Here is a 16,387-nt window from a genome sequence, read left to right as displayed (position 1 = left end):
CAAAATGCTCTGTACATAGACTCCTCTCTGGAGGTGATTTTATGCTCTAAGCCCACTCATCTTTTAAGCTTCCGGCTGCAATGAGAAATAAATCAAACTTTTTCACAGATGTTATTAAGATCATTAACATGAAACTGCCATTCTGGTGCTGAAATCCAGGTGTTTTGTTTTATGCAGTTTCAGGTGGGTCATGTGCTTCTGAGCCTGGGCCCCAGACTGGATTTTAAGTGCAGGTCCTCTGAATTGCTACCTCGTGCCAGGCAAGTACTTTCCTGTTCTTTTTGTGGATTTGTAACTTTCCCAAAATTCTCCAGGGGAGATTCAGATTACCTGGCATTGGGCTGCCTTCTCTTTAAGGATCTCTGCATGGCTCTCCACATCCCCTAGGGGAACATAAATGCAAACCCACTGCCTGTCAATGCCTTCCAAAACCCAAGACCTTGGAATTAAACTTTTGCAATATTCAATTATATTGCATCAAGCAATATGTACAGAAAACCTTTTCACAAGTGAAACATTCTCAGAATCATTTAGTAAGTCAAGCTACCTTTTATTTTAACAGCATGGTTAGTATTTTTCGCATAATATTTAGGTGTGAAATCATTAGCATGAATAATTCAGTTATGCTTTTTCATCTTTTTTATTCCTATTCACACTCTCCATTAACAAAGAAAACCTGGTGAGCAGAGTGCTGCAAGAACAGTAAATGCATGAGTTGAAAAAATAAAATATATATATGCTGAAGCATTTCTAAGAGTGATTTATTATCCATGAAGTACAATATAATTACAGCATCTGTTGATTATAACTTTGTTGTTATAGTTTCTTTGACCAATTTGTTAAAAACTGCCTGCACATAATGTGTTTCTTGTACAAAGCAAATCTGAGGAACAGAAAATAGCACTGCTGACATTATTATGATAGGGCAAGGAAAATAATGTAAAATGAATTTACTAAGAGTTTAGGATGTACCAAAATTATCACTGCATCCATTTAACTCACCATTTAAATCAATTTGCTTTATTCTTCCACCAGATTCTTGCCTCATTCCCTGCTCTTGACCTTTCTTCTCATGCCTTACACTCTCTATTTAATATTTTTTTTACATCTTTCTCATTCATTGTGTGACCTCAGTGCCTTATTTGCTGCACCACTCTGACTCTCTGTGGATGAAAAACTTACTAATGCCGTCAAAGTAATTTATTGGTAGTTGGTTGGTTTTTTTTAATTATTATTTGCTGTTTTTCTTTTTTTAGGTCACAGTATTTTAAGTTCACTTGTCAAACTACTGGGATAATAAATTTCCCAATTAAGCAGGTTTAAATTACTTGTATGACAGATTAACCTATGAGCTTGCTCCCCAGAATCTTCCCTATAACTGACAGAAGAGTTTCTCTTGGTATATGTAAAATGTGGCAAAGCCATAAGCTGCTGATAACAGGTTCCTGTAACTGACAGTGGTGAGACTAGCACTGCTGGGTTTGGAGGTTCAATTACATCAATAATCTCCAGTTAGGAAAAACCGGTCTTGGCATTTGTAATGTCCTGTATTTTTTGTAGTATTGACTATTCCATCCATCTTCTAAATATATTTCAAAGAAATGACACAATTTGAAAACCAGCTGATTTGATGGAATGGCCCTATCCTTATATTCCTATGAGTCACTGTGCAAGGAAAGTGATCTTTTTTCAATATATTTTTGTCTTTAGGAAACATTAACATTTAACTATATTTATGTGAACATGGAAATTAAACCTTTCTCATTATTTCATGTTGGTTTTTAGAAAAGTTACAGCTGGGCTTTTCCTTTCATAACTGATTACTAGCTGATTTTTGGCTCAAATGCCAGGAAAAAAATCCCCATTATTTGTTTGGTTAATTTAATTGAGTTGCACTGATTATGCTTTTGAAAAGACAACTGTGAAGCCAATATTACAATAATGTTAGTTGATGGAAATTAATTAATTCTAATTTTTAGGTTAATTAATGAGAGTAACTTTATTAGGGGAAAGGGACATTCAGGCATAGATTAAAGAAAAAAAATTGAAACCCTGATAAAATCAAATGAGATTAAAATCAAATGAGCCATAGGGTGGCTAAACATGTGGGAGCATAGCATCAGCTCTGTGTAAAGCAAGAATTTTCCTCTTTTAAAGAGGAAAGGAAGGGAAATTAGGAAGGATAATTTTGTAGGGGTTTATGGTAACTGTTCAAGGTTCAAGGCTTAGGGTCCATACAGAGCCATCACTTATCCAGCTGGCAGAGAGGGCAGGACTATTAACTGACTTTGTGTTTCACAGAGGCTTTGCTGGGCACAGCACAAGTGTACTGGACTCCATTCACCCACGTGAACGAAGGGCCTTTAACTGTTGGTTTATGATTGTGCTGGGAGGGAATACGTCTGGTCTATTTTTAACAGCTTTGTGCCAGAGAAAAAGATGTTTTCTTTTCAAGGCTTTTCAAAATAGAGAGACCTTAAAAATGTACTTCACTTTATCAGCTGACAGTGCTCATGCAAACAGAAATGAGACAGGGAAGAACAGGAAGGTCAAACTTGCATAAACACACTGTTGCATATGCTGACTGCCAGGAGAAAGAACAGTGTGCAGCTGAACTGAATGCATTATGCAGAGAAGACAGAAGATGCTACTTTGGCAAAGTCAAATTTCTCTTTTATGCAAGCTCCCATGGGATAAAGCTTAGAACTACTATTTCTTTTTAGTAATGTAGGAAGCATAAACTAAAATAGATTTTTATGAATCTGGTATGATGTTTTTAATGACAAAGGCAAAAGGGGCTTTTGAATGTCTTTGTTTCAAAGTACATCCTATATATTTTCTGTTTCCACCAGCAAAAAGCTAAATTTCCTAGCACCATCTTTCTAATAAAACTCTATCTCTTTTCAGGAACCCCACTTGCTGCTGCAGAGAGGCATCCACCAGAAGCTGACCTCCTTATCTTGAATTTCACATGTAATGAGTAGCTAAATCTGACACCAAATTATTTTAGGAAGAAAATTCAAAGTCAAGCCATTTCCTTTGAAAAAGCCATTTGAAACCTTTGGGGAACAGATATGGAAACATAATTTAAAACTCATTTCCCCACACAAGTGATTGGGATTAATTTCAGTAAATCCGGTGTTTACTATGCACAGAACATCTCCTCTCTCACCACAAGCCCTGGACACTTTGGACTACTCTTTCATTGGACTACACTTTCAAAAGTGCTCCCTCATTCTGCTTGTGTAATTCAGATTTGGTTTTATCTGCAAGAAAATGTCTCTTCAGTTACTGAGCCTGAGCCTGCTGCGGCTGAGGGAGAAATGCCTGGCCTGGGCTGTGCCACAGGGAAGCAGCAGCACTGCAGTCCCAGCCCGACCCATGCCAGGGACAGCACCTCTGCTGACCATACTCAGGGGCTGGGGGAGAAGCTGTGCTGGCTGGCACCAGCTCTGTTGGAAAGCACTGCTTGCATTTGTAATGCAAAGCAGACATGATTTCAGCACCTGATCTCTTTGACAACAAAGGCTGTAGAAGATTAGAAATACTTAGATTTGCACTTCATTAAAAAATGCATTTCCCTCTGTAAAAGGAATTGGTTTTCTTAACTCATTTGCCTTGCTTCTCTCTAGAGTGTATTTGCATTTGTGCCTTCAGTGTATTCCGGTAGTTCTATGAACTGTGGATTTTTTTTCCCACCAATTAGTTAATCTGGGGCTATTTTATTGAAGTCTTTTTGGCATTTAAAATATGTAGATGACAACATTAATCCGATTAAAGTTTACTTAAAGTTGATAATACAAAATGTAAAAAAGCAGTGCAAGGTACAATTACTAACATAATTATTTTCATTATCAATACAATTATATTTTTCAGTTGTTGCTTGCTTAACCTTTTTTTTTTCTCTCCATTTTTTTCATTAGCTCTAATCTACTGCTGTGAGAGGCAGTTCTCTGCTTCTTCAAGCAGTATGAAGGTAGAAGTGGACAGAACTATTAGCAGAGGGATAAAAGTCTTTTATCTCTTTCTGTCTGGCTGAATTCCAGTGAAGTAAACTCAGCCAGCAGGACTGTTCATTTCTCTAGGGGGATGAGCAATTGGGGTCTCAGTTTATTTTCCAGTCCTGAATGGTTCCACTGAAAAATCATGACAATCTATAGGCTTGTAGGTATTATCAGGAAAAAGAGCCAAAACATACCATTTCATCCCTGGAAGTGTCCCAGGAATTATTTTAAAGGCCCACTCTATTCTGTTTCACTGGCAGGCAACCAGTGGCTTTTCATCAGTACAATAAAGCAGCTCTTGCACCTGGGCTGATGAGCAGCAAAATAAGTCAATGCCTTAAGAACTGCAAAGTGAAAATGCTGCAAAAAATGATGAGGATGTGATTTAATACAGGCATTCAGAGTAAAGAGGTAGGTTTAATTTTAATGAGAAAGAGAGGAAGAAGCTCATGGGTGGTTTACATAGGTTAATTCTCATGTGACACTGTTCTCCAAGGGAATTGATTTATTTTGACTTGAAACTGGGCTGCGTCTTACGGCACTTCCCTTTTTGTCCATTCTAAAGGAGTGATCATGGAAACACTGTGAACTGGTGAAGTCTGAACTGAAGGAAACTGCTTGCTTTGAAGCCCACGAGTGCACATGAGTTCCCACACCTACACTAAGCTACAGTTGGGACTATCAGTGGATGATGTTTTTTCCTCTGGGATTTTCATGTTGCTTTGCAGGCAGTACTCACTTGAACTAATGAAAGCAGATGCTTCCAAACCTAAATCTATATCCCTAAGGGTAGCAATTCAAAGTTGAACTTCTTGATGTAAATTAAGGAAGACTTAATTCAAAAGGCTTGTATATGTAAAATGTTTCATCCACATCTAACCCTGGGATTTCTTCATTTCTCAGTTAAAGGAGCAGTTTAAGAAACTAGAATTCTGTTCTTACTAACACCATGTCAGAACAATGTGTTTTGTGGCATCATTTTCATCCTGTGTATTTGGTTTGATCATCTATGAAATGAGTCTGTAATAATAAATTCATTTTTGGGTTTAATTAAATTCTACAAATCCTTCAAAATTTCCATTTATTTATGTTTGCATGTGCATGGTTCTTTGTCTTGCTTTGGTAAAGTGTCTCCTAAACTGCATGAGGCTGCAGTTTGTGAAATGCCTGTGGAGGTGGCTATGTCAGTTGAAATTAGGGTGAATTGTGCATGAAGCACGTATTTTCCTCATAGACATGATCTCAGCATCAATGAATAAAAAATATTTGTGCAGGCTCTCCCAATGGGAAGCAAGTGAATGGAAAATGAGAGCTGCTCTTAATCTGTGTGATACCTTAAAAAAGCACACAGGAACCAATTGGGTCTTTCAGGCACAATTAAGGGTTGCAGAGTTCCCCTCAAGAAAACCCAGTGTGCAGCTGTCATTCAAAAACTCAGCTCCCAGGCTACCTGAATGAAAGGCTGAGGCCCAACACAGCATTAGAGAAGCAATGGAGGAGAAGACAGCAATCAGAAAGGTTTATTCTCTAAATGAGCAGCAAAAGCCCATTAAATATTAAAATGATGACCATACAGAACAGCAGATTAATGTACAGTTCTGAAACATGAGTCCTGATCCAGTGCTTAGCATGTGTGCTGGATAAAACCTTGGAGCCTTATTTTTGCATAGATTATTAAAGATTGTATTAATTCCTGTAATGCCTAGGAAGCTACTGTGACTGACTTCTTATCCTAAAACAGTTGGCAGGATCTAAAGTTGAATCCTGACAAGACTACAGTAAAACCACCACTGGGAGGTTTTTCAATCCCTTTTCTGGCACACAGGACAGTTCCTGGCCTCTGCATGCTGCCAGTGTTGTACTCATTGATTCTGCCCTTCTAAGCAAAAGGAGCATGGTCCAAGATTCACACATTTCTGAGCCTGGGAGCACATTCACCTATTTCCCAGGTACTCCACAAAATGTGGATGTCCAGTGTGGCCAAGGATATAACACATTCCGAGTGAATTATGAGATGCTGTTAAACAACACTTTAGTTCTGTAACTTGGGAGGGGAAAGGTGTCTAATTAGTAAGAAAAAGAACAGAAGGAAGAACGAAGAGATAACAATAACGAGGCAAGGGAGGAAAAAGGTGCTTAGTAATGCCCATGATGAATACAAACACATGAAAGCAACTCAGGAATAGGAAACCCCTAATTGAGCTTTTTTTTGGTGCCACTATGTTATTGTAAACAGCTGAAGGGAAAGCTTTTTGAAAGAAACAAGCATGGATTACAAGAGAAGAGGAAACAATATTCATGAAGCATTTAATGATCATCAGGCTTCCTAATGCAATGCCTCATCCCAAATATTAAAAATGCTTTGAAGTCCGACAGCTGCTGTCTCTTCTTCCTCTCCAAAAATGTGGTCTTCTAAAGATAGCATGTTATCCAAAAGAAGCATACTTCAAAAATTTTAAAAGTTACCATAGAGAGTTTCTTTCAAGTTATGTCAATTAGTTTGATTTTGTAATTCTAATAAAAGAAGTCTATAGGTCCAAAGTCAGCTATTAGCAGTTTTTGTTGTGGTACATCACATGTAGTCCCTCAAACATGGGAGAGGAAGGAAAACACAAGTCTGAGATGACACTGGATATCAATCATCCTCTACCAGGGAATTACCAGAAAGTAATCTCTGACTAATGTTTGTGCCAGTGAAACAATCTCATGGAATACACTGATTCATTCAGATGTCAGCCCAGTGGTCAATCCTTATTAGTAAATCTGTAGCAGCAGAATGTCTTTTCTCTGAATATGGTGACCAAACCTAAGCTCAGTACACTGTAGTTTGAACACAAACCTGCTAAAAGAAAATACTATTTCTACTCAAAGATTTAATAATTCCCAGGGCAAATACCAATAAAGTACCTATGAATTGCTTAGGAATAGTTTAAAAAAAACTCTAGAAAGAGCAGCACTTTTTCTAGCTGAGAAATGTGTGCCAAATATTAAGTCTACTGTGGAAAAGTTTGTCAACCCCAGCATTCAAGTGAAATTCCCCTGGTGCTTTCCAAAACTGTGGTTGAACAAACCAGCAGAACAGCGAAATACTCAATGTCCAGAAGTTCCTAAAACCGGTGCTTCTGTAAGGCATCCAAGTACTGGGACATGAGACTGGGAAATCTGCTGATCTGCAGAGTGCTGGCTCATCCATCACCTGCTCCCTGCACGTGTGTTCTGTCAGGTGAAGAACAGGTGTCAAATTCAAGTTGGCAATTCCTTTCATTGTAAGAGGGTAGGAGGAGACTGGAGGGCCACTCTTTACTCTGAGGAAAGGTCTGGCTGACTTTGCTGCTAGGCAGGCTGGACCAGCCCCAAAACTTCTGGAGAAAGTGTTGTCAGAAAGATGGGCCAGATGGTTTGTATTTAGAGTGATGGACTCTGGATAAATAATGGCATTTGAATCCAGCAGATGCATATAATTAAAATTACTTAATTTAAAAGGTGTGGAAAGGAAGTAGAGGAGAAGCGGGCTACTAGCTTTTTTTCACAAACAATGCCCTCTTTAAGAAAATCTTTTTTCCCTTAGCCTGTCCTATTAATGTTTAGTTTCCTGCTGTTGAATGTCTGCAGAACAGCAGAAGGCTCAAAATCACAACTTTTTTTTGCACTGTGTTAACACCATGTTAATCTCAGGCCTCCATGTTTCTCTAAGGTACCCACGGGAGATCAGAAAGACTTTTTAATGTATTTATTTTTACATTCTCTTTGGCTTTGCAATAGTATTTCTACTAACTTCCGCAGCATTGTAGTTTGGCTTTAGTTTCAGGTAGGATTTTGGCAAGGTATACAGAGTAATCTGCACTTGATGTATTATGTTTTTCACACAAGAGGAAAATCTGAATTCTGTGGAGAATGTGTGTTAGTAAGCTGACAGGAAAACCAAAGAGCATGAAATTCAGATGTGTTTGGTTGGTGTTTTGCTAATCCACTTAGCATAAAGCCAAGCACAGATATGTAGCCAAATGGGAATTGTCTCCACATCAGATCATGAGCAGGTATTAAGGTTTGTTTTCTACCCTTTTCTACAGACTGAGATATGATATTACACCAGGCCCACCTGGGAGCTTTATTTAGGAAAACTACTGCTTTTATAGGGATGTTATTAGCCCCAGGATTCTATTATTACTGTTTCATTTGTGTGAAAATACAGCACATTTGGGCACAAGGCAGTGTGCCTCCCCCACTGTGTGATGATGCTTGGACTTGTCTACATGAGACATTTCTGGCATTTTTAACAAAAAGCTTTGGAGCCAGGACGCTGCGGGTCAGGAAGCCCCTTTTGACTCTGTGCTCCTAAACCACTGCAGTCTGTGGGGCACAGAATCTACCCAGCAAACAGAACAGGCAGCAAAAGCCTCTGTGAGCACAGGCAGGGTTTCTAAGCGCAGCCCAGACACCAGGCAGACCTGTGCTGGCACACACGGGCGGCTGAGTGCCGGCAGCACAGCCAAACGTGAGAGGCTGTGCCATTTTGTGTGTGGAAACCCAAGTACCAACAAGGTCAGATAAAGAGGTTGTGGCTGAGTGATGCCTCAGTATTGGGAAAAGCCATTAAGGGGAAGTCCTCTTGCACACAGCCCTAAATCTTGTTCCTTCAATACCTAAAAAATTAGGTATTTAATACCTAAAAAATTAGGCCACACACTCTCACAGGAAAGGACTTCTACATTAAGGGAAACGGTGACAGAAGATCAAAAATGTAAGTGCCAAGGGAACACCACCGTGTCGGTGCCTTCAGTCCTGAGCCCAGCTGGTGAAGCAAGAGCAGTCCTGCCGGCAGCACGGCAGGAGGTGTGGAGATACTGAGTACTGTACTTTGTTATTTCCTATTTTACGGGAACATTTGATTGGTGAATGGTATCCACTTCTATGGTCAGATGGTCACTCATAACAACTTAAGTTTTTTTCAAACTCTACTTAATCTCTGGGTGAGGCTTGACAGTGAGACCCTCTTTGCTTTCAGACAGTTTCAGAGTGGATCTGGTTCATTTTTTTTACACGGAATAGTTTTGTTACCCTTTTTGGACATGCTTTCGCTTTTGACAAACGGGCTGGCTTGGCTTGTCCATGACGGAACGCCAGGTAGCCATCATCTCCTCACACAACGCTGCTTTCACAGCGCTGTGAAACCGGAGCCCTGCTGCCAGCACGTGCTGGAAGGCTGAGGGCCAGAGAGCGGGACTAGCGAGCACACCGAACACCAAAACATCGCCGCTTTAAATGGCTCGGTGTCTCCTCAGCGTCCCCGGCCACCAAGGAGACGAGGCCACCTTCAGCCCGGGGCAATGGCGGCGCGGTCACGTGACACCGGCGGGATATTTAAACGCCGCCGTGGGCAATATTCCCCTTTCCCTTCGAGGCCTGGACGGGCGGCGGCCGCAGGACCTGCAGGTAAGGCCTGCGCGGGGCTGGGCACGGGCAGAGCAGCGCCGGTCCGTGCTGGTCCGTGCCGTGCTCGGGCGGGGGCAGAGGGCGGCGCTCTCCTGGCGTCGTGCGCTCTCGGCAGTGAGGTGCGCGATGCTCGGCGGGCTCAGCTCCGGTTAGCCGAGCACCGGCGTTAATCAGCGGCAGCAATGCGGACTCTCGAGTAGCCCTGTCAGAGATGGAGGCTTTGTAAGCGCTGTGGGTCCGCGATGTCTCGGGAGTGTTGGACGTGTTGCCCAGGACTGTGTTACTGGAGGTGTTACCCGTACTGTGCGCACGGGTGGAATTAAAACCAACTTGCCGCTGTGGGTTTTGTTTGTTTGCTTTTTTCTCCCTGGGATGGCTTGGCTGGGGATCTTAAGTTTCCTCGCGTTGTAGTTGTTATTGTTATTGTTGTTTTTTTGGAGCGCAGAGCCGCCGCGGTCCCGGCCGCGCTGCCTCTCAGTGCGGGCTCCGCGGCTCCCCCGCTCCCTGCCTGGGGCTCGGTGGGTTTGGGGGGTCCTGTCCCTGCTGCTGTCCCGGGAAATGTCTGTGTGACATGAGAAGGAATGGCAGCAATTTGGGCACCCTGGTGGTTCCCTTGCTTCGGTTCTCTCTGCAGTAGTTCTGGGTACTCGAGCTAACAAGCCCTCCATACCAATTTCATCGCGAGTGTTGCCTAGCATGAATTCCAAATAGGAGCGGTTTTTGTTTTGTCAGGTGCTGGAGGACATTTTTCTTTGTGTTTCTTGGTTTGTTTTGTGAACTTTTATCCTAATGTGTGGCTACTTCAAACAAAGTCTCCAAATTTTGAATATGAAAGTAACATCTGGGTTATGCTCAATGCTGCTATGAGCAGCAAATGCAAATAGAATTTTGTGTTTTAACAAAGCACTCTTGGATTGTTATTCTAATGAAAGTTTCCTACGTCCCAATTATCCTAATGTCAGGCAGGGATTTGCTAGCTCTTGCTTCAGCTGGAAAAGAAACAAACTAGCTAAAAATTTCAGTGCAAAACTATCCCTTAGGATAACTGTCCATTTTAATAGCATTAACTAATCTTCAACTTGCAGTTTCTTCTACTTATCGTATTTTAAAGTCTCTAGGCAATACATAAAATGTCTTTTTAGGTCTTCTACAATCTGTTGTGCAGATTGTATCAGGTACGGACTATTGCTAAACTGACCCAGCTCTTCACACATACTTGAGCCCGCTCCAAGCTAAAGGGGCACGGAAAGGACGTGCTGACCTAGAAGTGTTAGGAGTATCTAGTGTTTTATTGGGGTGTGCATTTGACTTGGGAGAGGGCTCTTTTGAGGCCCATCTAGTGAATAATTGTACCAACATTTCCTGTTGGCTTTGCTTCTGGGATTTAATTGGTGTTCCTCTTGTGGTCTGAGTTGTTGCTACAAGTTGTGAAGTTACAAGAAACTCTTGTTGAGTTTCTTGTAAATTTCTGCTTTTTGTTGTATTGTCTGCCTGATGACTCAAATAATGAAGTCAATTTCCAACTGTTGTGAATTGCCGTGATAAACTTGGTTCAATGCAAGAAAGAAAATTATGAATGAAGTGTTATGGAAGTTTATTTTTACATTGGAAAACTATTTTGTTTTTTCACAGAGTCTACACCTGTTGTGCAGATTACCTGACAGGGAAAAAACAAACCTAAAACCAAAAACTTCCTTCCCTGTAAAGCTTCCATCTGTGTGTAAGTGAAATATTTCCTTTGTCCATTCTAAAGAAAAAGGGTTCTTCACATAACTGATTCTCCCCTTCCTCCTCTCTCTTCAATCATTTGCATTTTGAATGCTCTGGAGGAGGATGGTAAAATAAGAGGTGAGAGAGGTGATGGTATTGCCACAAATCAGACTTACTGAACAATTGGTTTTCTGGTATGTTGTGGCACTGCAGTATTGCTCTAGCAAGATTCAGAGAAGGAAATGTGATGATAGCAAGTGCTGGAGAACTTAGGGATGATGTTGTACGTGTGGGTCCATCAGTTTACTGTTTCTCTTTAATGGTCACCTACCTGGCATTGTCTTGTTTCTCATTTTATGGGGTGGGCCACATTTATATTTATAAATTAGGACTTGTATTCAAAACATGTCTTTTCAAATGAATTGTGATTTTTCTATAGCATCTCTTTATTGTATTTCATTAATGTGACCATTAGTACTGCACCTGCCCCAGTCATGAAGTAGTTGGCTGTAGATATATGACTGAAGTCTTGTTAGAGTAGTTTACTTCAGCCAAGAGAGGACACAGCTGCCCAGGTCATGGTGCAAAAGGCCTCCAAAGGCTTGAGCATGGTTCTTCTGCAAGAGATGAGCTATTTCAGCCAGAGTCTCCAAGCAAGGAATGCAAGAGCTGTGGCCATAACCTTGTGCCTAAGCTCAACAAGCCTTTGGAGAGAGTTACCTGTCTTCAGTACAGCTCCCATCCTGGAGTCACCTTGCTCCACACAGCTGGGTTAGAACTGTCTAACACATGGACAAGAGCAGTTAAAAGCCTGTCCAGCAGTGTCTGTAACTGCACAAAGAACAGGGCTTATATCATCACACTTTGATAATTTGGCTGGCACTGTTGCTTTTTAATAATCTGCCAGGTAAAGTAGTAAAAGGCAAATTGATCTGAAAGATACAGCTTGTGGCTGCTTTCTTCTCTAAAAGCCAACCAAACACTACAGCTTATTTGTTTCAAGAGGAGTTGTGTCAAGAAATGCGTGGCATTGCTAGCAGGTCTTTGGAAGAAATTTGTGTCCTGCTTCCTTTTTTTTTTATTTTCCCGAGTGAGTAGGACTACATAGAGGCATTTTTCTTAATATTTTAAGGTTATGGGAATACTACAGAGGAAAACAAAGTAGTTATGGTCACAGCTGGTAATGCAGATTGCTGGAGTTGTGGTTATGGAAGTCTGAATTTGACACAGGAGATTCAAGCTCGGAGTCACTGAACTCCTCAGTGGTAACTTAAGATGTACTAATAGTGGAGCTCAATTTTAAGGCATGTTTTATAATATTGGAATCAGAGAGGTGACAACAAATAAAAAGACAACAAATAAAATCAAATTGTAAACACTTGCCTTGGTTTGCCTGACTGTGGGATCCATCTGTAAATGAAGCAGGTGGGAAACCGGGATCATTTCAGCAATCCTGAACCAGGGAACTACAGCAAGTCAATTATTTCTGCATGGTACAGACATGACAAACAGAGCTAACCCCAGCTGCTTGCCTCCTGTACACAGAGGCAGAAGATGAGATTAAACTGGGCCATCAGTTCTTGGGTGGAAATACTGAAGCATCTGTCAAATATTTGACACTTACGAAACCAAAATTTGTTCAGTCTGGCACTGCTGGAGGAGCATCTGGTAAAAAAGAGCAGAACCTGAAACAACTTCAAACAAAGTCTTGTTTCTGGAAGGGTATTGCTATGGTAACTAAGTTATCTTCCCTTTAAATGAGCCAAAAAGCATCAAAGTGTCCCATAGGCAATACAGATTCACAGATAAAGTTTATAATTTCTAGTAGGGAAGTTATTTTGGTGGGTTTTTTTCAGACATCCTAAAACCTTTATATGCTTAGAAATCAGGTCTCTAATACTAGAATGACTAAGGAGTGAAAACGAAAATGAAATTCAGTGTGGTGATTTCCATGGAACTTGTCACTGTGGGAAAGAATATTGTAATGAATACTTGGGAAATCATGGTGGTGGTTTGTTTCTGCTGTGTAAAAGGCTGAAACATAGCCCAAGGTTTCCAGCATTATTTGAAAGTATAATATACTGAGCTACATTATATGTTAATTTTCTGTTTTATTTTTCTTGCAAATTATACCTCTTTTAGTACAGTTATAGTATAAATCTTACCTTGAAAACTGTGTTGTATTGGCAGAAGATGAAAGCATGAGTATACTGTCATATTCATGGTCTAATCTTCTAAATGATGTTTCATGGGAGTATCATTTAGCTACAGCTCTCCTGTCTTTTAAATGGAGATAGAATTTGCTTGTCACATAAAGTTGTTCTGAGAATTAATTGCTTAATGTGGTATGTATGCACTGCTTTGAAAATTAGGGCATATAGGTGATGAACATCATTACCAGGTAATTATTATTAATATACTGAGTTCTAATTAAAGCAACTCTTGTAGATGAAGAAGGTAGTGTCTTGATTGTCCATTTTGATGTCAATGATGCTACAGTCATAAACCTGATATAATGGGGTGAGGAAGCAGCTGTGGGAATTGCTGCTATTTTTAAGGAACCCCTTTCATCCCTGTAATCTAATGGTAAAATGAACACACATTTTAGCATTTACCCTGTTAAGGGAGTGATAACTGTAACTACTGCCAGAAAGGCAGATTTAACATAAACAGAAATGAAACAGGGTCCTGCTCATCTCTAGACAGGAGATTGTTGATCATCCTGAGCTGTCTTTTGTGACTCCATAGGTAAATGGTGCTCAGTGGTGCAGTGGTTTTTGTGCAAGCAGAGTGCCCAATGTATGTGTTTTAAATTAAGGGAGTTCATTAAAAAGAAGTATCTTGGCAACTGTATGTATGAGCGTAAACAGGCCATTGTGTTAGGACAGGAAAAGCTCTGCTGATCAAATTGCTAGGAGTTTAGTATCCAGGCTAGGGATGAAATGACGAATGTGGATACTGTAAGACAATTTCTGAGATAAATCTAAGGAGTTCTGTGCACTCACTGTCTCAGTATTACAGTATTGGAATTGCACAGGTAAAATTATCTGCTCTAGGCTGGGTGATTATTTAGGAATGTAAAGCACTGCAATTTCACCTGAGACCATGAATTAACAGTTCCTTCAGTTTCAGTTGTGCTGCAGTTAAGAAATAAGTACAGCCAGCACTGGAGTATCTTACTCCCAACACAATAACTTCTAAAGAGAATTTGTTAAATTCATATCTGTGGGGTTTTTGGGGGGAGGTATAATAAAATCCTAACTCCACATGATGGAGAATTTGGGAAGCTCCTTTGTTAAGCCTGGTTGTTTACATCCAAAACCACCTTATAATTCTGGTAACTGTCAGGATACTGAGAGGGAAGTTTTTAACTCTTTCTTTCCACTGCATTGCAGAGGAACCTGCAACAAAAGGTTACTATTAAGAAGCAGTCTTAAGAAGAGCTGAATGTGTGTGATGTCTTATGGGTTTAGAAAAGGATTGTGAAATACTGTCCCGTGTTTCAGAGTATCTCTAAGTCATCAATAATGCATAATAATTTTCGTGGTAATTTTCATAGAATCACAGAATATCAGAAGTTGGAAGGGACACACAAGGATCACAAATTTGTTAGATTTGAATTCCTACATCTGAACTTTTTTGTGGGCTCAGTGAAGTAATAAATACTGTTAAACCTTAATTTACTACACTAATTCTGGATTGATCTCTTAAGTGATCACACTAGCCTAATGCAGTGATTAGGTCTTTTGGTAGGTTTTTATGTTAGCCAATTTATTTTGATTCATGGGGTTTAATAAAGTAGCTCATTTAACATGGACATTATTATATTTAATCACTTGATACCCGCTAGTTTTTCTTCAAATAGCAATTCTGTCCATTCATCTTGCACATCTAAGACTGGGGGGCAAAGAAGGGCAATGGAGCTGGTGTAGGGTCTGAACTGGGAACTGGGTTGTTGAGGAGAAAAGGGGGCTCAGGAGGGACCTTACACCTCCCTGCAAGGAGGCTGCAGGCAGGTGGGGATCGGTCTCTTCTCCCAGGTAACAATGACAGGACAAGAGGAAACGGCCCCACGCTGGAACAGCGGAGGTTTGGATTGGATTTCAGGACAAATTTCTTCACAGAAAGCATTGTCAGTCCTTGGAACAGACTGCCCAAGGAAGTGGTTGGGCCCCAAACCCTTGAGGTATTAAAAGGTTTAGGTGTGGCACTTAGGGACGTGGTTTAGTGCTGGACTCACAGTGTCAGGTTAACAGTTGGACTCTGTAAGGTTGCTGGTTTCTTCCAGCCAAAATGATTCAATGTAACATTTACATGAATTTGATTAATATAGTCAAGCTATTTTGGCTGATTTTCATCTAGATCATTATAAAACAAGTCACTTTTCTGTGCTCATTTGCAAAATTCTTTTTTTAATGGAAGCAATTACAATCAGCTGCTTTTTTTAAATTTGACATGCTCTTCAATATTTAGCTTTAGACATGGGGTTTGATTTACTTTTTCTGTCTTCTGGTGTCAAGTAGTGATGGAATTATGGTGTCAAGCTTTATGGAATGGGCTGCATTTCTAGATTCAACTTGTGTAAGATACTAAAGCAATCCTTGCCTTAGTGAGATCTCATGGGCTTGCTTTCTCTCTGTCTGACAATAACATTTGGCATATAGGCATAGCTTAAAGGGCAGTGATTCCTAACTCCCTCCTCATATACAAATATTGATGAGGATGAATGTTTTTCCATTTTGTTATGCTAACTGTGGGAGGATGCTTGCAATTATTCTTGTTACAGTAAGTGTATTGTAAGGCCAGTAGAGTTGAGAGCCACTTTAAATAGCAGTCCTAGGTTAAATTGTTTGTAGTGGTTGCATATGAAGGAGGCAGATGCTGAAAAATCTGACAAAACCCCCCAACTTCTTAACTTCTGGTTCTGCTGTGCTAAGCTGTGTCAGGCCTAAAGCAGATTTTGAAATAAATTATTATATAAATAAAATAAAATTATGATATAAATAATAAATTTGAAATAAAACTGCTAAGAGAGCAGTTCTTCCTTTGGTTTTTGAACCTTATTTTCTAGGAATCCAGTGTTGTAATGGATTTTAATTGACAAAAATAAAAGGCCCACAGGGAGACAAAAAAGTGTTATCCAGCTTTGACATTTCTCAGCATTTTCATTGCTCGCTACTTACTCTACTTGGTAATAAGTTTTGGAAGGAGAATATGACTTGGAATTTCACTGATGTTTG

The 16,387-nt window shown here is 40.2% G+C and overlaps 1 long non-coding RNA gene across 1 annotated transcript in view; it reads left to right on the top strand.

The window, feature by feature from the left end:
• The window catches only part of LOC106630758 (uncharacterized), a 139,460-nt gene that overhangs the window by 21,285 nt on the left and 101,788 nt on the right, over positions 1-16,387 (top strand). The window contains exons 3-5 of the long non-coding RNA XR_012581086.1: positions 178-260; positions 2,908-9,437; positions 11,070-11,157. This is a non-coding gene — a long non-coding RNA (uncharacterized LOC106630758). The remainder of the gene's footprint in view (positions 1-177; positions 261-2,907; positions 9,438-11,069; positions 11,158-16,387) is intronic.

This window comes from Zonotrichia albicollis, chromosome 7, assembly GCF_047830755.1.
Source record: "Zonotrichia albicollis isolate bZonAlb1 chromosome 7, bZonAlb1.hap1, whole genome shotgun sequence".
In the NCBI taxonomy this organism is placed as follows: domain Eukaryota; kingdom Metazoa; phylum Chordata; class Aves; order Passeriformes; family Passerellidae; genus Zonotrichia; species Zonotrichia albicollis.
The sequence above is the reverse complement of the archived record's forward strand: the minus strand, read 5'-3'. Positions and strand labels throughout refer to the sequence as shown.